This window comes from Schistocerca nitens, unplaced genomic scaffold, assembly GCF_023898315.1.
Source record: "Schistocerca nitens isolate TAMUIC-IGC-003100 unplaced genomic scaffold, iqSchNite1.1 HiC_scaffold_217, whole genome shotgun sequence".
Lineage (NCBI taxonomy): Eukaryota > Metazoa > Arthropoda > Insecta > Orthoptera > Acrididae > Schistocerca > Schistocerca nitens.
Window position 1 is genome coordinate 113,259 of NW_026045758.1, and position 18,834 is coordinate 132,092.

Sequence of the window (18,834 nt, forward strand, 5' to 3'; positions counted from 1 at the left end):
TACCTGGCTTTCACCCAGGAGGCCCGGGTTCGATTCCCGGTACCGGAACGGAAGTTTTTACGCACCCAACGCTCCATGTTTTGGCCTTCCAACGTTCGTTTTTCGCCCTCCTTGCGGAGCTTCAACCGAATGTAATCGGGGAAAACAGGCACATGATGCAATTACTGTCAGCACCGGGGTAAAGGGAGAGGAGGCGCTGGTCAGCTGTTGGGCTGCTACCAGCGTCAGTGGGAAGTCGGTGAAGTCGCCAGTTGCGCCAGAAGCCAGATATTACCGTAGTACGCCTACACACGCGTTCCAGTTATTCACGTTGCTTGCAGCCGCTCCATCCGCAAGAAGCGTGAGCCCGGATAGCTCAGTCGGTAGAGCATTAGGCTTTTAACCTAAGGGTCCAGGGTTCGAGTCCCTGTCCGGGCGAAGATTTTTAACGTTTCCGTAATGGCTCGTCTCGTAGCGATGGTAGCCCTGCCGTAATCAGTGCACGGAGTTCGTTTCCTGTCAAAATTCTGCGCAGACGGGTTTGATTTTTCACGATTCGAGGAACTCTTCAGTTACGAGCAGTCGTGGCCGAGTGGTTAAGGCGTCTGACTAGAAATCAGATTCCCTCTGGGAGCGTAGGTTCGAGTCCTACCGACTGCGTCCGTTTTTTCTTTTTTTGTTTAAGAAGAAGGAGCAGAAAATTTCGCAGTTTGCCTGTCGTTTTGGTACCTCGCCTCTCACAGCCGTTTATAGTGCCTGTCCTTTTGATAAGGGCGAATTCCAAGCGTCAGCTTTCGCGTCAGCCGAGCAAAGTCGGGACAAGTCGGGACATACTACAGGATGGTCTGCGTGGAGTAACGACGACAAAAACGTTAATTTAACAGCACGCGGCTCACATACTATATACGAAAAAACTAGCGTTACTTGCGGTGGCCGGGAATCGAACCCGGATCAACTGCTTGGAAGGCAACTATGCTCACCATTACACCACCACCGCACAGCCGCTCCTCGCGACGCCGCGCTGTGTCGGCTTCCCGCCCGCCAGCAGCGGCCCACGGTGATAGTAGCTGTAGGCGCTTTACGAGCTAGGAGGGTGCATCCACACGCATTCGGGTAGCGCCTCCACGCACGCTGCGTCTTTGGGCGAGACTAGTCGCCGCAGCCGCAAGGTTACTCACACGATAGTGATGAGTGGTCGTTTTAAGGCAGTGTAGTGGAGGACTCCGCGTGTGTAGCACTTTTTTCGGTTTCATCCGACGTCGCTGGGTGGCAATCCCACTTTCCCTGCAGAAAACTGCTCGGGAAGCACGGGCAGCTTGTCGAGCATCGGTGGTTCAGTGGCATGTGCCTCAGTAGTGCAGTAAGCAGCGCGTAAGTCTCATAATCTTAAGGTTTGCCGGCACGATAACTCAGCGTGTTCGGTCTGACAGTTATCTGCCCTCTGTAATAAAAGACTGAGTCAACGATGAACTTGAACGGGCGTCATCGGACGTCCGCCCCCAACAAATGCAACGAACGAAATGAGAAGAAAAAAAAAGTGGTAGAATGCTCGCTTAGCACGCGGGCGGCCCGGGTTCGATTCCCGGCCGATGTATCGTTCTGCTGTTATCGCTATAATGCTGCCGCACCGATTCCTCGCTTGAGCTCCGTCAGCCTCAGGAATGTATAGCAGGATTCGCTGTGAGAAGAACCAAACACGCAGCACGCAAGAGACCGTACTTGGACGGTCGCGTGCTATTTCTGAGCTGTAACGTCGGCCTGGCCCAACAGGCCGCTGTGTTCAGGCGCCGCAAGGGCGATGGACTGTAACCTCAGGCAGTGCTGCGTTCCGTTGAAAAAGCTGCGGCAGCAGTTTAATCTAGCAAGTCGGGAAAGCACGTGTAGCAACACAACAGATTCTTCAGAGCGCGCAAACTCTCTATCTCTAATATGCGAGACTTACCAAGTTTCCTGGAACGTTGCTCGCAACGTGCCTCGGTAGCGCAGTAGGTAGCGCGTAAGTCTCATAATCTTAAGGTCGTGAGTTCGATCCTCACCCGGGGCATTTAATTTGCTGTACATCACGGCTGAATTAACGGTGTTGCTGTTGCTAGGGAACGAACTTAATTGTCATTCGTTATCCACAAGGAGTCTACGCTCAGCGTCAAAATGTTTATTTCCAATTATGACAACGTACAACTTTGATCTTTCTCTTAACCTGTTATGAGTAAAATAACGAATAGTCAATTTCGAGCTGTGCGCAAATATGCTGGCAAACAGAGAACAGCAGTGAGTCCAGGTTCAGCACGAAATACGAGAGGAAACGGAGTGAACCTCACGTCATAGCGCAAATCCGGTGTGGTCTAGTGGCGCCGGCACGGTAGCTCAGCGCGCTCGGTCAGAGGGTTAGCTGCCCTCTGTAATTAAAAAAAAACTGAGTTAATGGATCAACAACGAACTGGAACGGGTGTCTTTCGACGTCCTCCCAGAGCAGATACAACGAACGAAAACGAACAAAATGAGATTTAAAAAAAAAAAAAAAAAGTGGCTAGGATACCTGGCTTTCACCCAGGAGGCCCGGGTTCGATTCCCGGTACCGGAACGGAAGTTTTTACGCACCCAACGCTCCATGTTTTGGCCTTCCAACGTTCGTTTTTCGCCCTCCTTGCGGAGCTTCAACCGAATGTAATCGGGGAAAACAGGCACATGATGCAATTACTGTCAGCACCGGGGTAAAGGGAGAGGAGGCGCTGGTCAGCTGTTGGGCTGCTACCAGCGTCAGTGGGAAGTCGGTGAAGTCGCCAGTTGCGCCAGAAGCCAGATATTACCGTAGTACGCCTACACACGCGTTCCAGTTATTCACGTTGCTTGCAGCCGCTCCATCCGCAAGAAGCGTGAGCCCGGATAGCTCAGTCGGTAGAGCATTAGGCTTTTAACCTAAGGGTCCAGGGTTCGAGTCCCTGTCCGGGCGAAGATTTTTAACGTTTCCGTAATGGCTCGTCTCGTAGCGATGGTAGCCCTGCCGTAATCAGTGCACGGAGTTCGTTTCCTGTCAAAATTCTGCGCAGACGGGTTTGATTTTTCACGATTCGAGGAACTCTTCAGTTACGAGCAGTCGTGGCCGAGTGGTTAAGGCGTCTGACTAGAAATCAGATTCCCTCTGGGAGCGTAGGTTCGAGTCCTACCGACTGCGTCCGTTTTTTCTTTTTTTGTTTAAGAAGAAGGAGCAGAAAATTTCGCAGTTTGCCTGTCGTTTTGGTACCTCGCCTCTCACAGCCGTTTATAGTGCCTGTCCTTTTGATAAGGGCGAATTCCAAGCGTCAGCTTTCGCGTCAGCCGAGCAAAGTCGGGACAAGTCGGGACATACTACAGGATGGTCTGCGTGGAGTAACGACGACAAAAACGTTAATTTAACAGCACGCGGCTCACATACTATATACGAAAAAACTAGCGTTACTTGCGGTGGCCGGGAATCGAACCCGGATCAACTGCTTGGAAGGCAACTATGCTCACCATTACACCACCACCGCACAGCCGCTCCTCGCGACGCCGCGCTGTGTCGGCTTCCCGCCCGCCAGCAGCGGCCCACGGTGATAGTAGCTGTAGGCGCTTTACGAGCTAGGAGGGTGCATCCACACGCATTCGGGTAGCGCCTCCACGCACGCTGCGTCTTTGGGCGAGACTAGTCGCCGCAGCCGCAAGGTTACTCACACGATAGTGATGAGTGGTCGTTTTAAGGCAGTGTAGTGGAGGACTCCGCGTGTGTAGCACTTTTTTCGGTTTCATCCGACGTCGCTGGGTGGCAATCCCACTTTCCCTGCAGAAAACTGCTCGGGAAGCACGGGCAGCTTGTCGAGCATCGGTGGTTCAGTGGCATGTGCCTCAGTAGTGCAGTAAGCAGCGCGTAAGTCTCATAATCTTAAGGTTTGCCGGCACGATAACTCAGCGTGTTCGGTCTGACAGTTATCTGCCCTCTGTAATAAAAGACTGAGTCAACGATGAACTTGAACGGGCGTCATCGGACGTCCGCCCCCAACAAATGCAACGAACGAAATGAGAAGAAAAAAAAAGTGGTAGAATGCTCGCTTAGCACGCGGGCGGCCCGGGTTCGATTCCCGGCCGATGTATCGTTCTGCTGTTATCGCTATAATGCTGCCGCACCGATTCCTCGCTTGAGCTCCGTCAGCCTCAGGAATGTATAGCAGGATTCGCTGTGAGAAGAACCAAACACGCAGCACGCAAGAGACCGTACTTGGACGGTCGCGTGCTATTTCTGAGCTGTAACGTCGGCCTGGCCCAACAGGCCGCTGTGTTCAGGCGCCGCAAGGGCGATGGACTGTAACCTCAGGCAGTGCTGCGTTCCGTTGAAAAAGCTGCGGCAGCAGTTTAATCTAGCAAGTCGGGAAAGCACGTGTAGCAACACAACAGATTCTTCAGAGCGCGCAAACTCTCTATCTCTAATATGCGAGACTTACCAAGTTTCCTGGAACGTTGCTCGCAACGTGCCTCGGTAGCGCAGTAGGTAGCGCGTAAGTCTCATAATCTTAAGGTCGTGAGTTCGATCCTCACCCGGGGCATTTAATTTGCTGTACATCACGGCTGAATTAACGGTGTTGCTGTTGCTAGGGAACGAACTTAATTGTCATTCGTTATCCACAAGGAGTCTACGCTCAGCGTCAAAATGTTTATTTCCAATTATGACAACGTACAACTTTGATCTTTCTCTTAACCTGTTATGAGTAAAATAACGAATAGTCAATTTCGAGCTGTGCGCAAATATGCTGGCAAACAGAGAACAGCAGTGAGTCCAGGTTCAGCACGAAATACGAGAGGAAACGGAGTGAACCTCACGTCATAGCGCAAATCCGGTGTGGTCTAGTGGCGCCGGCACGGTAGCTCAGCGCGCTCGGTCAGAGGGTTAGCTGCCCTCTGTAATTAAAAAAAAACTGAGTTAATGGATCAACAACGAACTGGAACGGGTGTCTTTCGACGTCCTCCCAGAGCAGATACAACGAACGAAAACGAACAAAATGAGATTTAAAAAAAAAAAAAAAGTGGCTAGGATACCTGGCTTTCACCCAGGAGGCCCGGGTTCGATTCCCGGTACCGGAACGGAAGTTTTTACGCACCCAACGCTCCATGTTTTGGCCTTCCAACGTTCGTTTTTCGCCCTCCTTGCGGAGCTTCAACCGAATGTAATCGGGGAAAACAGGCACATGATGCAATTACTGTCAGCACCGGGGTAAAGGGAGAGGAGGCGCTGGTCAGCTGTTGGGCTGCTACCAGCGTCAGTGGGAAGTCGGTGAAGTCGCCAGTTGCGCCAGAAGCCAGATATTACCGTAGTACGCCTACACACGCGTTCCAGTTATTCACGTTGCTTGCAGCCGCTCCATCCGCAAGAAGCGTGAGCCCGGATAGCTCAGTCGGTAGAGCATTAGGCTTTTAACCTAAGGGTCCAGGGTTCGAGTCCCTGTCCGGGCGAAGATTTTTAACGTTTCCGTAATGGCTCGTCTCGTAGCGATGGTAGCCCTGCCGTAATCAGTGCACGGAGTTCGTTTCCTGTCAAAATTCTGCGCAGACGGGTTTGATTTTTCACGATTCGAGGGACTCTTCAGTTACGAGCAGTCGTGGCCGAGTGGTTAAGGCGTCTGACTAGAAATCAGATTCCCTCTGGGAGCGTAGGTTCGAGTCCTACCGACTGCGTCCGTTTTTTCTTTTTTTGTTTAAGAAGAAGGAGCAGAAAATTTCGCAGTTTGCCTGTCGTTTTGGTACCTCGCCTCTCACAGCCGTTTATAGTGCCTGTCCTTTTGATAAGGGCGAATTCCAAGCGTCAGCTTTCGCGTCAGCCGAGCAAAGTCGGGACAAGTCGGGACATACTACAGGATGGTCTGCGTGGAGTAACGACGACAAAAACGTTAATTTAACAGCACGCGGCTCACATACTATATACGAAAAAACTAGCGTTACTTGCGGTGGCCGGGAATCGAACCCGGATCAACTGCTTGGAAGGCAACTATGCTCACCATTACACCACCACCGCACAGCCGCTCCTCGCGACGCCGCGCTGTGTCGGCTTCCCGCCCGCCAGCAGCGGCCCACGGTGATAGTAGCTGTAGGCGCTTTACGAGCTAGGAGGGTGCATCCACACGCATTCGGGTAGCGCCTCCACGCACGCTGCGTCTTTGGGCGAGACTAGTCGCCGCAGCCGCAAGGTTACTCACACGATAGTGATGAGTGGTCGTTTTAAGGCAGTGTAGTGGAGGACTCCGCGTGTGTAGCACTTTTTTCGGTTTCATCCGACGTCGCTGGGTGGCAATCCCACTTTCCCTGCAGAAAACTGCTCGGGAAGCACGGGCAGCTTGTCGAGCATCGGTGGTTCAGTGGCATGTGCCTCAGTAGTGCAGTAAGCAGCGCGTAAGTCTCATAATCTTAAGGTTTGCCGGCACGATAACTCAGCGTGTTCGGTCTGACAGTTATCTGCCCTCTGTAATAAAAGACTGAGTCAACGATGAACTTGAACGGGCGTCATCGGACGTCCGCCCCCAACAAATGCAACGAACGAAATGAGAAGAAAAAAAAAGTGGTAGAATGCTCGCTTAGCACGCGGGCGGCCCGGGTTCGATTCCCGGCCGATGTATCGTTCTGCTGTTATCGCTATAATGCTGCCGCACCGATTCCTCGCTTGAGCTCCGTCAGCCTCAGGAATGTATAGCAGGATTCGCTGTGAGAAGAACCAAACACGCAGCACGCAAGAGACCGTACTTGGACGGTCGCGTGCTATTTCTGAGCTGTAACGTCGGCCTGGCCCAACAGGCCGCTGTGTTCAGGCGCCGCAAGGGCGATGGACTGTAACCTCAGGCAGTGCTGCGTTCCGTTGAAAAAGCTGCGGCAGCAGTTTAATCTAGCAAGTCGGGAAAGCACGTGTAGCAACACAACAGATTCTTCAGAGCGCGCAAACTCTCTATCTCTAATATGCGAGACTTACCAAGTTTCCTGGAACGTTGCTCGCAACGTGCCTCGGTAGCGCAGTAGGTAGCGCGTAAGTCTCATAATCTTAAGGTCCTGAGTTCGATCCTCACCCGGGGCATTTAATTTGCTGTACATCACGGCTGAATTAACGGTGTTGCTGTTGCTAGGGAACGAACTTAATTGTCATTCGTTATCCACAAGGAGTCTACGCTCAGCGTCAAAATGTTTATTTCCAATTATGACAACGTACAACTTTGATCTTTCTCTTAACCTGTTACGAGTAAAATAACGAATAGTCAATTTCGAGCTGTGCGCAAATATGCTGGCAAACAGAGAACAGCAGTGAGTCCAGGTTCAGCACGAAATACGAGAGGAAACGGAGTGAACCTCACGTCATAGCGCAAATCCGGTGTGGTCTAGTGGCGCCGGCACGGTAGCTCAGCGCGCTCGGTCAGAGGGTTAGCTGCCCTCTGTAATTAAAAAAAAACTGAGTTAATGGATCAACAACGAACTGGAACGGGTGTCTTTCGACGTCCTCCCAGAGCAGATACAACGAACGAAAACGAACAAAATGAGATTTAAAAAAAAAAAAAAAAGTGGCTAGGATACCTGGCTTTCACCCAGGAGGCCCGGGTTCGATTCCCGGTACCGGAACGGAAGTTTTTACGCACCCAACGCTCCATGTTTTGGCCTTCCAACGTTCGTTTTTCGCCCTCCTTGCGGAGCTTCAACCGAATGTAATCGGGGAAAACAGGCACATGATGCAATTACTGTCAGCACCGGGGTAAAGGGAGAGGAGGCGCTGGTCAGCTGTTGGGCTGCTACCAGCGTCAGTGGGAAGTCGGTGAAGTCGCCAGTTGCGCCAGAAGCCAGATATTACCGTAGTACGCCTACACACGCGTTCCAGTTATTCACGTTGCTTGCAGCCGCTCCATCCGCAAGAAGCGTGAGCCCGGATAGCTCAGTCGGTAGAGCATTAGGCTTTTAACCTAAGGGTCCAGGGTTCGAGTCCCTGTCCGGGCGAAGATTTTTAACGTTTCCGTAATGGCTCGTCTCGTAGCGATGGTAGCCCTGCCGTAATCAGTGCACGGAGTTCGTTTCCTGTCAAAATTCTGCGCAGACGGGTTTGATTTTTCACGATTCGAGGGACTCTTCAGTTACGAGCAGTCGTGGCCGAGTGGTTAAGGCGTCTGACTAGAAATCAGATTCCCTCTGGGAGCGTAGGTTCGAGTCCTACCGACTGCGTCCGTTTTTTCTTTTTTTGTTTAAGAAGAAGGAGCAGAAAATTTCGCAGTTTGCCTGTCGTTTTGGTACCTCGCCTCTCACAGCCGTTTATAGTGCCTGTCCTTTTGATAAGGGCGAATTCCAAGCGTCAGCTTTCGCGTCAGCCGAGCAAAGTCGGGACAAGTCGGGACATACTACAGGATGGTCTGCGTGGAGTAACGACGACAAAAACGTTAATTTAACAGCACGCGGCTCACATACTATATACGAAAAAACTAGCGTTACTTGCGGTGGCCGGGAATCGAACCCGGATCAACTGCTTGGAAGGCAACTATGCTCACCATTACACCACCACCGCACAGCCGCTCCTCGCGACGCCGCGCTGTGTCGGCTTCCCGCCCGCCAGCAGCGGCCCACGGTGATAGTAGCTGTAGGCGCTTTACGAGCTAGGAGGGTGCATCCACACGCATTCGGGTAGCGCCTCCACGCACGCTGCGTCTTTGGGCGAGACTAGTCGCCGCAGCCGCAAGGTTACTCACACGATAGTGATGAGTGGTCGTTTTAAGGCAGTGTAGTGGAGGACTCCGCGTGTGTAGCACTTTTTTCGGTTTCATCCGACGTCGCTGGGTGGCAATCCCACTTTCCCTGCAGAAAACTGCTCGGGAAGCACGGGCAGCTTGTCGAGCATCGGTGGTTCAGTGGCATGTGCCTCAGTAGTGCAGTAAGCAGCGCGTAAGTCTCATAATCTTAAGGTTTGCCGGCACGATAACTCAGCGTGTTCGGTCTGACAGTTATCTGCCCTCTGTAATAAAAGACTGAGTCAACGATGAACTTGAACGGGCGTCATCGGACGTCCGCCCCCAACAAATGCAACGAACGAAATGAGAAGAAAAAAAAAGTGGTAGAATGCTCGCTTAGCACGCGGGCGGCCCGGGTTCGATTCCCGGCCGATGTATCGTTCTGCTGTTATCGCTATAATGCTGCCGCACCGATTCCTCGCTTGAGCTCCGTCAGCCTCAGGAATGTATAGCAGGATTCGCTGTGAGAAGAACCAAACACGCAGCACGCAAGAGACCGTACTTGGACGGTCGCGTGCTATTTCTGAGCTGTAACGTCGGCCTGGCCCAACAGGCCGCTGTGTTCAGGCGCCGCAAGGGCGATGGACTGTAACCTCAGGCAGTGCTGCGTTCCGTTGAAAAAGCTGCGGCAGCAGTTTAATCTAGCAAGTCGGGAAAGCACGTGTAGCAACACAACAGATTCTTCAGAGCGCGCAAACTCTCTATCTCTAATATGCGAGACTTACCAAGTTTCCTGGAACGTTGCTCGCAACGTGCCTCGGTAGCGCAGTAGGTAGCGCGTAAGTCTCATAATCTTAAGGTCCTGAGTTCGATCCTCACCCGGGGCATTTAATTTGCTGTACATCACGGCTGAATTAACGGTGTTGCTGTTGCTAGGGAACGAACTTAATTGTCATTCGTTATCCACAAGGAGTCTACGCTCAGCGTCAAAATGTTTATTTCCAATTATGACAACGTACAACTTTGATCTTTCTCTTAACCTGTTACGAGTAAAATAACGAATAGTCAATTTCGAGCTGTGCGCAAATATGCTGGCAAACAGAGAACAGCAGTGAGTCCAGGTTCAGCACGAAATACGAGAGGAAACGGAGTGAACCTCACGTCATAGCGCAAATCCGGTGTGGTCTAGTGGCGCCGGCACGGTAGCTCAGCGCGCTCGGTCAGAGGGTTAGCTGCCCTCTGTAATTAAAAAAAAACTGAGTTAATGGATCAACAACGAACTGGAACGGGTGTCTTTCGACGTCCTCCCAGAGCAGATACAACGAACGAAAACGAACAAAATGAGATTTAAAAAAAAAAAAAAAAGTGGCTAGGATACCTGGCTTTCACCCAGGAGGCCCGGGTTCGATTCCCGGTACCGGAACGGAAGTTTTTACGCACCCAACGCTCCATGTTTTGGCCTTCCAACGTTCGTTTTTCGCCCTCCTTGCGGAGCTTCAACCGAATGTAATCGGGGAAAACAGGCACATGATGCAATTACTGTCAGCACCGGGGTAAAGGGAGAGGAGGCGCTGGTCAGCTGTTGGGCTGCTACCAGCGTCAGTGGGAAGTCGGTGAAGTCGCCAGTTGCGCCAGAAGCCAGATATTACCGTAGTACGCCTACACACGCGTTCCAGTTATTCACGTTGCTTGCAGCCGCTCCATCCGCAAGAAGCGTGAGCCCGGATAGCTCAGTCGGTAGAGCATTAGGCTTTTAACCTAAGGGTCCAGGGTTCGAGTCCCTGTCCGGGCGAAGATTTTTAACGTTTCCGTAATGGCTCGTCTCGTAGCGATGGTAGCCCTGCCGTAATCAGTGCACGGAGTTCGTTTCCTGTCAAAATTCTGCGCAGACGGGTTTGATTTTTCACGATTCGAGGGACTCTTCAGTTACGAGCAGTCGTGGCCGAGTGGTTAAGGCGTCTGACTAGAAATCAGATTCCCTCTGGGAGCGTAGGTTCGAGTCCTACCGACTGCGTCCGTTTTTTCTTTTTTTGTTTAAGAAGAAGGAGCAGAAAATTTCGCAGTTTGCCTGTCGTTTTGGTACCTCGCCTCTCACAGCCGTTTATAGTGCCTGTCCTTTTGATAAGGGCGAATTCCAAGCGTCAGCTTTCGCGTCAGCCGAGCAAAGTCGGGACAAGTCGGGACATACTACAGGATGGTCTGCGTGGAGTAACGACGACAAAAACGTTAATTTAACAGCACGCGGCTCACATACTATATACGAAAAAACTAGCGTTACTTGCGGTGGCCGGGAATCGAACCCGGATCAACTGCTTGGAAGGCAACTATGCTCACCATTACACCACCACCGCACAGCCGCTCCTCGCGACGCCGCGCTGTGTCGGCTTCCCGCCCGCCAGCAGCGGCCCACGGTGATAGTAGCTGTAGGCGCTTTACGAGCTAGGAGGGTGCATCCACACGCATTCGGGTAGCGCCTCCACGCACGCTGCGTCTTTGGGCGAGACTAGTCGCCGCAGCCGCAAGGTTACTCACACGATAGTGATGAGTGGTCGTTTTAAGGCAGTGTAGTGGAGGACTCCGCGTGTGTAGCACTTTTTTCGGTTTCATCCGACGTCGCTGGGTGGCAATCCCACTTTCCCTGCAGAAAACTGCTCGGGAAGCACGGGCAGCTTGTCGAGCATCGGTGGTTCAGTGGCATGTGCCTCAGTAGTGCAGTAAGCAGCGCGTAAGTCTCATAATCTTAAGGTTTGCCGGCACGATAACTCAGCGTGTTCGGTCTGACAGTTATCTGCCCTCTGTAATAAAAGACTGAGTCAACGATGAACTTGAACGGGCGTCATCGGACGTCCGCCCCCAACAAATGCAACGAACGAAATGAGAAGAAAAAAAAAGTGGTAGAATGCTCGCTTAGCACGCGGGCGGCCCGGGTTCGATTCCCGGCCGATGTATCGTTCTGCTGTTATCGCTATAATGCTGCCGCACCGATTCCTCGCTTGAGCTCCGTCAGCCTCAGGAATGTATAGCAGGATTCGCTGTGAGAAGAACCAAACACGCAGCACGCAAGAGACCGTACTTGGACGGTCGCGTGCTATTTCTGAGCTGTAACGTCGGCCTGGCCCAACAGGCCGCTGTGTTCAGGCGCCGCAAGGGCGATGGACTGTAACCTCAGGCAGTGCTGCGTTCCGTTGAAAAAGCTGCGGCAGCAGTTTAATCTAGCAAGTCGGGAAAGCACGTGTAGCAACACAACAGATTCTTCAGAGCGCGCAAACTCTCTATCTCTAATATGCGAGACTTACCAAGTTTCCTGGAACGTTGCTCGCAACGTGCCTCGGTAGCGCAGTAGGTAGCGCGTAAGTCTCATAATCTTAAGGTCGTGAGTTCGATCCTCACCCGGGGCATTTAATTTGCTGTACATCACGGCTGAATTAACGGTGTTGCTGTTGCTAGGGAACGAACTTAATTGTCATTCGTTATCCACAAGGAGTCTACGCTCAGCGTCAAAATGTTTATTTCCAATTATGACAACGTACAACTTTGATCTTTCTCTTAACCTGTTATGAGTAAAATAACGAATAGTCAATTTCGAGCTGTGCGCAAATATGCTGGCAAACAGAGAACAGCAGTGAGTCCAGGTTCAGCACGAAATACGAGAGGAAACGGAGTGAACCTCACGTCATAGCGCAAATCCGGTGTGGTCTAGTGGCGCCGGCACGGTAGCTCAGCGCGCTCGGTCAGAGGGTTAGCTGCCCTCTGTAATTAAAAAAAAACTGAGTTAATGGATCAACAACGAACTGGAACGGGTGTCTTTCGACGTCCTCCCAGAGCAGATACAACGAACGAAAACGAACAAAATGAGATTAAAAAAAAAAAAAAAAAGTGGCTAGGATACCTGGCTTTCACCCAGGAGGCCCGGGTTCGATTCCCGGTACCGGAACGGAAGTTTTTACGCACCCAACGCTCCATGTTTTGGCCTTCCAACGTTCGTTTTTCGCCCTCCTTGCGGAGCTTCAACCGAATGTAATCGGGGAAAACAGGCACATGATGCAATTACTGTCAGCACCGGGGTAAAGGGAGAGGAGGCGCTGGTCAGCTGTTGGGCTGCTACCAGCGTCAGTGGGAAGTCGGTGAAGTCGCCAGTTGCGCCAGAAGCCAGATATTACCGTAGTACGCCTACACACGCGTTCCAGTTATTCACGTTGCTTGCAGCCGCTCCATCCGCAAGAAGCGTGAGCCCGGATAGCTCAGTCGGTAGAGCATTAGGCTTTTAACCTAAGGGTCCAGGGTTCGAGTCCCTGTCCGGGCGAAGATTTTTAACGTTTCCGTAATGGCTCGTCTCGTAGCGATGGTAGCCCTGCCGTAATCAGTGCACGGAGTTCGTTTCCTGTCAAAATTCTGCGCAGACGGGTTTGATTTTTCACGATTCGAGGGACTCTTCAGTTACGAGCAGTCGTGGCCGAGTGGTTAAGGCGTCTGACTAGAAATCAGATTCCCTCTGGGAGCGTAGGTTCGAGTCCTACCGACTGCGTCCGTTTTTTCTTTTTTTGTTTAAGAAGAAGGAGCAGAAAATTTCGCAGTTTGCCTGTCGTTTTGGTACCTCGCCTCTCACAGCCGTTTATAGTGCCTGTCCTTTTGATAAGGGCGAATTCCAAGCGTCAGCTTTCGCGTCAGCCGAGCAAAGTCGGGACAAGTCGGGACATACTACAGGATGGTCTGCGTGGAGTAACGACGACAAAAACGTTAATTTAACAGCACGCGGCTCACATACTATATACGAAAAAACTAGCGTTACTTGCGGTGGCCGGGAATCGAACCCGGATCAACTGCTTGGAAGGCAACTATGCTCACCATTACACCACCACCGCACAGCCGCTCCTCGCGACGCCGCGCTGTGTCGGCTTCCCGCCCGCCAGCAGCGGCCCACGGTGATAGTAGCTGTAGGCGCTTTACGAGCTAGGAGGGTGCATCCACACGCATTCGGGTAGCGCCTCCACGCACGCTGCGTCTTTGGGCGAGACTAGTCGCCGCAGCCGCAAGGTTACTCACACGATAGTGATGAGTGGTCGTTTTAAGGCAGTGTAGTGGAGGACTCCGCGTGTGTAGCACTTTTTTCGGTTTCATCCGACGTCGCTGGGTGGCAATCCCACTTTCCCTGCAGAAAACTGCTCGGGAAGCACGGGCAGCTTGTCGAGCATCGGTGGTTCAGTGGCATGTGCCTCAGTAGTGCAGTAAGCAGCGCGTAAGTCTCATAATCTTAAGGTTTGCCGGCACGATAACTCAGCGTGTTCGGTCTGACAGTTATCTGCCCTCTGTAATAAAAGACTGAGTCAACGATGAACTTGAACGGGCGTCATCGGACGTCCGCCCCCAACAAATGCAACGAACGAAATGAGAAGAAAAAAAAAGTGGTAGAATGCTCGCTTAGCACGCGGGCGGCCCGGGTTCGATTCCCGGCCGATGTATCGTTCTGCTGTTATCGCTATAATGCTGCCGCACCGATTCCTCGCTTGAGCTCCGTCAGCCTCAGGAATGTATAGCAGGATTCGCTGTGAGAAGAACCAAACACGCAGCACGCAAGAGACCGTACTTGGACGGTCGCGTGCTATTTCTGAGCTGTAACGTCGGCCTGGCCCAACAGGCCGCTGTGTTCAGGCGCCGCAAGGGCGATGGACTGTAACCTCAGGCAGTGCTGCGTTCCGTTGAAAAAGCTGCGGCAGCAGTTTAATCTAGCAAGTCGGGAAAGCACGTGTAGCAACACAACAGATTCTTCAGAGCGCGCAAACTCTCTATCTCTAATATGCGAGACTTACCAAGTTTCCTGGAACGTTGCTCGCAACGTGCCTCGGTAGCGCAGTAGGTAGCGCGTAAGTCTCATAATCTTAAGGTCGTGAGTTCGATCCTCACCCGGGGCATTTAATTTGCTGTACATCACGGCTGAATTAACGGTGTTGCTGTTGCTAGGGAACGAACTTAATTGTCATTCGTTATCCACAAGGAGTCTACGCTCAGCGTCAAAATGTTTATTTCCAATTATGACAACGTACAACTTTGATCTTTCTCTTAACCTGTTATGAGTAAAATAACGAATAGTCAATTTCGAGCTGTGCGCAAATATGCTGGCAAACAGAGAACAGCAGTGAGTCCAGGTTCAGCACGAAATACGAGAGGAAACGGAGTGAACCTCACGTCATAGCGCAAATCCGGTGTGGTCTAGTGGCGCCGGCACGGTAGCTCAGCGCGCTCGGTCAGAGGGTTAGCTGCCCTCTGTAATTAAAAAAAAACTGAGTTAATGGATCAACAACGAACTGGAACGGGTGTCTTTCGACGTCCTCCCAGAGCAGATACAACGAACGAAAACGAACAAAATGAGATTTAAAAAAAAAAAAAAAAGTGGCTAGGATACCTGGCTTTCACCCAGGAGGCCCGGGTTCGATTCCCGGTACCGGAACGGAAGTTTTTACGCACCCAACGCTCCATGTTTTGGCCTTCCAACGTTCGTTTTTCGCCCTCCTTGCGGAGCTTCAACCGAATGTAATCGGGGAAAACAGGCACATGATGCAATTACTGTCAGCACCGGGGTAAAGGGAGAGGAGGCGCTGGTCAGCTGTTGGGCTGCTACCAGCGTCAGTGGGAAGTCGGTGAAGTCGCCAGTTGCGCCAGAAGCCAGATATTACCGTAGTACGCCTACACACGCGTTCCAGTTATTCACGTTGCTTGCAGCCGCTCCATCCGCAAGAAGCGTGAGCCCGGATAGCTCAGTCGGTAGAGCATTAGGCTTTTAACCTAAGGGTCCAGGGTTCGAGTCCCTGTCCGGGCGAAGATTTTTAACGTTTCCGTAATGGCTCGTCTCGTAGCGATGGTAGCCCTGCCGTAATCAGTGCACGGAGTTCGTTTCCTGTCAAAATTCTGCGCAGACGGGTTTGATTTTTCACAATTCGAGGGACTCTTCAGTTACGAGCAGTCGTGGCCGAGTGGTTAAGGCGTCTGACTAGAAATCAGATTCCCTCTGGGAGCGTAGGTTCGAGTCCTACCGACTGCGTCCGTTTTTTCTTTTTTTGTTTAAGAAGAAGGAGCAGAAAATTTCGCAGTTTGCCTGTCGTTTTGGTACCTCGCCTCTCACAGCCGTTTATAGTGCCTGTCCTTTTGATAAGGGCGAATTCCAAGCGTCAGCTTTCGCGTCAGCCGAGCAAAGTCGGGACAAGTCGGGACATACTACAGGATGGTCTGCGTGGAGTAACGACGACAAAAACGTTAATTTAACAGCACGCGGCTCACATACTATATACGAAAAAACTAGCGTTACTTGCGGTGGCCGGGAATCGAACCCGGATCAACTGCTTGGAAGGCAACTATGCTCACCATTACACCACCACCGCACAGCCGCTCCTCGCGACGCCGCGCTGTGTCGGCTTCCCGCCCGCCAGCAGCGGCCCACGGTGATAGTAGCTGTAGGCGCTTTACGAGCTAGGAGGGTGCATCCACACGCATTCGGGTAGCGCCTCCACGCACGCTGCGTCTTTGGGCGAGACTAGTCGCCGCAGCCGCAAGGTTACTCACACGATAGTGATGAGTGGTCGTTTTAAGGCAGTGTAGTGGAGGACTCCGCGTGTGTAGCACTTTTTTCGGTTTCATCCGACGTCGCTGGGTGGCAATCCCACTTTCCCTGCAGAAAACTGCTCGGGAAGCACGGGCAGCTTGTCGAGCATCGGTGGTTCAGTGGCATGTGCCTCAGTAGTGCAGTAAGCAGCGCGTAAGTCTCATAATCTTAAGGTTTGCCGGCACGATAACTCAGCGTGTTCGGTCTGACAGTTATCTGCCCTCTGTAATAAAAGACTGAGTCAACGATGAACTTGAACGGGCGTCATCGGACGTCCGCCCCCAACAAATGCAACGAACGAAATGAGAAGAAAAAAAAAGTGGTAGAATGCTCGCTTAGCACGCGGGCGGCCCGGGTTCGATTCCCGGCCGATGTATCGTTCTGCTGTTATCGCTATAATGCTGCCGCACCGATTCCTCGCTTGAGCTCCGTCAGCCTCAGGAATGTATAGCAGGATTCGCTGTGAGAAGAACCAAACACGCAGCACGCAAGAGACCGTACTTGGACGGTCGCGTGCTATTTCTGAGCTGTAACGTCGGCCTGGCCCAACAGGCCGCTGTGTTCAGGCGCCGCAAGGGCGATGGACTGTAACCTCAGGCAGTGCTGCGTTCCGTTGAAAAAGCTGCGGCAGCAGTTTAATCTAGCAAGTCGGGAAAGCACGTGTAGCAACACAACAGATTCTTCAGAGCGCGCAAACTCTCTATCTCTAATATGCGAGACTTACCAAGTTTCCTGGAACGTTGCTCGCAACGTGCCTCGGTAGCGCAGTAGGTAGCGCGTAAGTCTCATAATCTTAAGGTCGTGAGTTCGATCCTCACCCGGGGCATTTAATTTGCTGTACATCACGGCTGAATTAACGGTGTTGCTGTTGCTAGGGAACGAACTTAATTGTCATTCGTTATCCACAAGGAGTCTACGCTCAGCGTCAAAATGTTTATTTCCAATTATGACAACGTACAACTTTGATCTTTCTCTTAACCTGTTATGAGTAAAATAACGAATAGTCAATTTCGAGCTGTGCGCAAATATGCTGGCAAACAGAGAACAGCAGTGAGTCCAGGTTCAGCACGAAATACGAGAGGAAACGGAGTGAACCTCACGTCATAGCGCAAATCCGGTGTGGTCTAGTGGCGCCGGCACGGTAGCTCAGCGCGCTCGGTCAGAGGGTTAGCTGCCCTCTGTAATTAAAAAAAAACTGAGTTAATGGATCAACAACGAACTGGAACGGGTGTCTTTCGACGTCCTCCCAGAGCAGATACAACGAACGAAAACGAACAAAATGAGATTTAAAAAAAAAAAAAAAAGTGGCTAGGATACCTGGCTTTCACCCAGGAGGCCCGGGTTCGATTCCCGGTACCGGAACGGAAGTTTTTACGCACCCAACGCTCCATGTTTTGGCCTTCCAACGTTCGTTTTTCGCCCTCCTTGCGGAGCTTCAACCGAATGTAATCGGGGAAAACAGGCACATGATGCAATTACTGTCAGCACCGGGGTAAAGGGAGAGGAGGCGCTGGTCAGCTGTTGGGCTGCTACCAGCGTCAGTGGGAAGTCGGTGAAGTCGCCAGTTGCGCCAGAAGCCAGATATTACCGTAGTACGCCTACACACGCGTTCCAGTTATTCACGTTGCTTGCAGCCGCTCCATCCGCAAGAAGCGTGAGCCCGGATAGCTCAGTCGGTAGAGCATTAGGCTTTTAACCTAAGGGTCCAGGGTTCGAGTCCCTGTCCGGGCGAAGATTTTTAACGTTTCCGTAATGGCTCGTCTCGTAGCGATGGTAGCCCTGCCTTAATCAGTGCACGGAGTTCGTTTCCTGTCAAAATTCTGCGCAGACGGGTTTGATTTTTCACGATTCGAGGGACTCTTCAGTTACGAGCAGTCGTGGCCGAGTGGTTAAGGCGTCTGACTAGAAATCAGATTCCCTCTGGGAGCGTAGGTTCGAGTCCTACCGACTGCGTCCGTTTTTTCTTTTTTTGTTTAAGAAGAAGGAGCAGAAAATTTCGCAGTTTGCCTGTCGTTTTGGTACCTCGCCTCTCACAGCCGTTTATAGTGCCTGTCCTTTTGATAAGGGCGAATTCCAAGCGTCAGCTTTCGCGTCAGCCGAGCAAAGTCGGGACAAGTCGGGACATACTACAGGATGGTCTGCGTGGAGTAACGACGACAAAAACGTTAATTTAACAGCACGCGGCTCACATACTATATACGAAAAAACTAGCGTTACTTGCGGTGGCCGGGAATCGAACCCGGATCAACTGCTTGGAAGGCAACTATGCTCACCATTACACCACCACCGCACAGCCGCTCCTCGCGACGCCGCGCTGTGTCGGCTTCCCGCCCGCCAGCAGCGGCCCACGGTGATAGTAGCTGTAGGCGCTTTACGAGCTAGGAGGGTGCATCCACACGCATTCGGGTAGCGCCTCCACGCACGCTGCGTCTTTGGGCGAGACTAGTCGCCGCAGCCGCAAGGTTACTCACACGATAGTGATGAGTGGTCGTTTTAAGGCAGTGTAGTGGAGGACTCCGCGTGTGTAGCACTTTTTTCGGTTTCATCCGACGTCGCTGGGTGGCAATCCCA

The 18,834-nt window shown here is 52.0% G+C and overlaps 31 non-coding genes across 31 annotated transcripts; 23 read left to right on the forward strand and 8 right to left on the reverse strand.

Annotated features, from left to right (window-relative positions):
* Positions 1-344: 344 nt before the first annotated feature.
* On the forward strand, positions 345-417 carry Trnak-uuu (transfer RNA lysine (anticodon UUU)). Its single transcript has one exon. It is a non-coding gene; the product is annotated as a tRNA-Lys (tRNA).
* Positions 418-557: 140 nt separating this feature from the next.
* On the forward strand, positions 558-639 carry Trnas-aga (transfer RNA serine (anticodon AGA)). The gene has a single exon. It is a non-coding gene; the product is annotated as a tRNA-Ser (tRNA).
* A 265-nt stretch (positions 640-904) lies between these two features.
* On the reverse strand, positions 905-976 carry Trnag-ucc (transfer RNA glycine (anticodon UCC)). Its single transcript has one exon. It is a non-coding gene; the product is annotated as a tRNA-Gly (tRNA).
* Positions 977-1,950: 974 nt separating this feature from the next.
* Trnam-cau (transfer RNA methionine (anticodon CAU)) lies at positions 1,951-2,023 on the forward strand. The gene has a single exon. It is a non-coding gene; the product is annotated as a tRNA-Met (tRNA).
* An 833-nt stretch (positions 2,024-2,856) lies between these two features.
* On the forward strand, positions 2,857-2,929 carry Trnak-uuu (transfer RNA lysine (anticodon UUU)). The gene has a single exon. It is a non-coding gene; the product is annotated as a tRNA-Lys (tRNA).
* Positions 2,930-3,069: 140 nt separating this feature from the next.
* Trnas-aga (transfer RNA serine (anticodon AGA)) lies at positions 3,070-3,151 on the forward strand. Its single transcript has one exon. It is a non-coding gene; the product is annotated as a tRNA-Ser (tRNA).
* Positions 3,152-3,416: 265 nt separating this feature from the next.
* Positions 3,417-3,488, reverse strand: Trnag-ucc (transfer RNA glycine (anticodon UCC)). The gene has a single exon. It is a non-coding gene; the product is annotated as a tRNA-Gly (tRNA).
* A 974-nt stretch (positions 3,489-4,462) lies between these two features.
* Trnam-cau (transfer RNA methionine (anticodon CAU)) lies at positions 4,463-4,535 on the forward strand. The gene has a single exon. It is a non-coding gene; the product is annotated as a tRNA-Met (tRNA).
* An 831-nt stretch (positions 4,536-5,366) lies between these two features.
* On the forward strand, positions 5,367-5,439 carry Trnak-uuu (transfer RNA lysine (anticodon UUU)). Its single transcript has one exon. It is a non-coding gene; the product is annotated as a tRNA-Lys (tRNA).
* A 140-nt stretch (positions 5,440-5,579) lies between these two features.
* On the forward strand, positions 5,580-5,661 carry Trnas-aga (transfer RNA serine (anticodon AGA)). The gene has a single exon. It is a non-coding gene; the product is annotated as a tRNA-Ser (tRNA).
* Positions 5,662-5,926: 265 nt separating this feature from the next.
* On the reverse strand, positions 5,927-5,998 carry Trnag-ucc (transfer RNA glycine (anticodon UCC)). Its single transcript has one exon. It is a non-coding gene; the product is annotated as a tRNA-Gly (tRNA).
* A 974-nt stretch (positions 5,999-6,972) lies between these two features.
* Positions 6,973-7,045, forward strand: Trnam-cau (transfer RNA methionine (anticodon CAU)). The gene has a single exon. It is a non-coding gene; the product is annotated as a tRNA-Met (tRNA).
* Positions 7,046-7,877: 832 nt separating this feature from the next.
* Positions 7,878-7,950, forward strand: Trnak-uuu (transfer RNA lysine (anticodon UUU)). The gene has a single exon. It is a non-coding gene; the product is annotated as a tRNA-Lys (tRNA).
* A 140-nt stretch (positions 7,951-8,090) lies between these two features.
* On the forward strand, positions 8,091-8,172 carry Trnas-aga (transfer RNA serine (anticodon AGA)). Its single transcript has one exon. It is a non-coding gene; the product is annotated as a tRNA-Ser (tRNA).
* Positions 8,173-8,437: 265 nt separating this feature from the next.
* On the reverse strand, positions 8,438-8,509 carry Trnag-ucc (transfer RNA glycine (anticodon UCC)). The gene has a single exon. It is a non-coding gene; the product is annotated as a tRNA-Gly (tRNA).
* Positions 8,510-9,483: 974 nt separating this feature from the next.
* Trnam-cau (transfer RNA methionine (anticodon CAU)) lies at positions 9,484-9,556 on the forward strand. Its single transcript has one exon. It is a non-coding gene; the product is annotated as a tRNA-Met (tRNA).
* Positions 9,557-10,388: 832 nt separating this feature from the next.
* Positions 10,389-10,461, forward strand: Trnak-uuu (transfer RNA lysine (anticodon UUU)). The gene has a single exon. It is a non-coding gene; the product is annotated as a tRNA-Lys (tRNA).
* A 140-nt stretch (positions 10,462-10,601) lies between these two features.
* On the forward strand, positions 10,602-10,683 carry Trnas-aga (transfer RNA serine (anticodon AGA)). The gene has a single exon. It is a non-coding gene; the product is annotated as a tRNA-Ser (tRNA).
* A 265-nt stretch (positions 10,684-10,948) lies between these two features.
* Trnag-ucc (transfer RNA glycine (anticodon UCC)) lies at positions 10,949-11,020 on the reverse strand. Its single transcript has one exon. It is a non-coding gene; the product is annotated as a tRNA-Gly (tRNA).
* Positions 11,021-11,994: 974 nt separating this feature from the next.
* Positions 11,995-12,067, forward strand: Trnam-cau (transfer RNA methionine (anticodon CAU)). The gene has a single exon. It is a non-coding gene; the product is annotated as a tRNA-Met (tRNA).
* Positions 12,068-12,899: 832 nt separating this feature from the next.
* Positions 12,900-12,972, forward strand: Trnak-uuu (transfer RNA lysine (anticodon UUU)). Its single transcript has one exon. It is a non-coding gene; the product is annotated as a tRNA-Lys (tRNA).
* A 140-nt stretch (positions 12,973-13,112) lies between these two features.
* Trnas-aga (transfer RNA serine (anticodon AGA)) lies at positions 13,113-13,194 on the forward strand. The gene has a single exon. It is a non-coding gene; the product is annotated as a tRNA-Ser (tRNA).
* A 265-nt stretch (positions 13,195-13,459) lies between these two features.
* On the reverse strand, positions 13,460-13,531 carry Trnag-ucc (transfer RNA glycine (anticodon UCC)). The gene has a single exon. It is a non-coding gene; the product is annotated as a tRNA-Gly (tRNA).
* A 974-nt stretch (positions 13,532-14,505) lies between these two features.
* Trnam-cau (transfer RNA methionine (anticodon CAU)) lies at positions 14,506-14,578 on the forward strand. The gene has a single exon. It is a non-coding gene; the product is annotated as a tRNA-Met (tRNA).
* Positions 14,579-15,410: 832 nt separating this feature from the next.
* Positions 15,411-15,483, forward strand: Trnak-uuu (transfer RNA lysine (anticodon UUU)). The gene has a single exon. It is a non-coding gene; the product is annotated as a tRNA-Lys (tRNA).
* Positions 15,484-15,623: 140 nt separating this feature from the next.
* Positions 15,624-15,705, forward strand: Trnas-aga (transfer RNA serine (anticodon AGA)). The gene has a single exon. It is a non-coding gene; the product is annotated as a tRNA-Ser (tRNA).
* Positions 15,706-15,970: 265 nt separating this feature from the next.
* Positions 15,971-16,042, reverse strand: Trnag-ucc (transfer RNA glycine (anticodon UCC)). The gene has a single exon. It is a non-coding gene; the product is annotated as a tRNA-Gly (tRNA).
* A 974-nt stretch (positions 16,043-17,016) lies between these two features.
* Trnam-cau (transfer RNA methionine (anticodon CAU)) lies at positions 17,017-17,089 on the forward strand. The gene has a single exon. It is a non-coding gene; the product is annotated as a tRNA-Met (tRNA).
* Positions 17,090-17,921: 832 nt separating this feature from the next.
* Positions 17,922-17,994, forward strand: Trnak-uuu (transfer RNA lysine (anticodon UUU)). The gene has a single exon. It is a non-coding gene; the product is annotated as a tRNA-Lys (tRNA).
* Positions 17,995-18,134: 140 nt separating this feature from the next.
* On the forward strand, positions 18,135-18,216 carry Trnas-aga (transfer RNA serine (anticodon AGA)). Its single transcript has one exon. It is a non-coding gene; the product is annotated as a tRNA-Ser (tRNA).
* A 265-nt stretch (positions 18,217-18,481) lies between these two features.
* Trnag-ucc (transfer RNA glycine (anticodon UCC)) lies at positions 18,482-18,553 on the reverse strand. Its single transcript has one exon. It is a non-coding gene; the product is annotated as a tRNA-Gly (tRNA).
* Between the last annotated feature and the right edge of the window lie 281 nt (positions 18,554-18,834).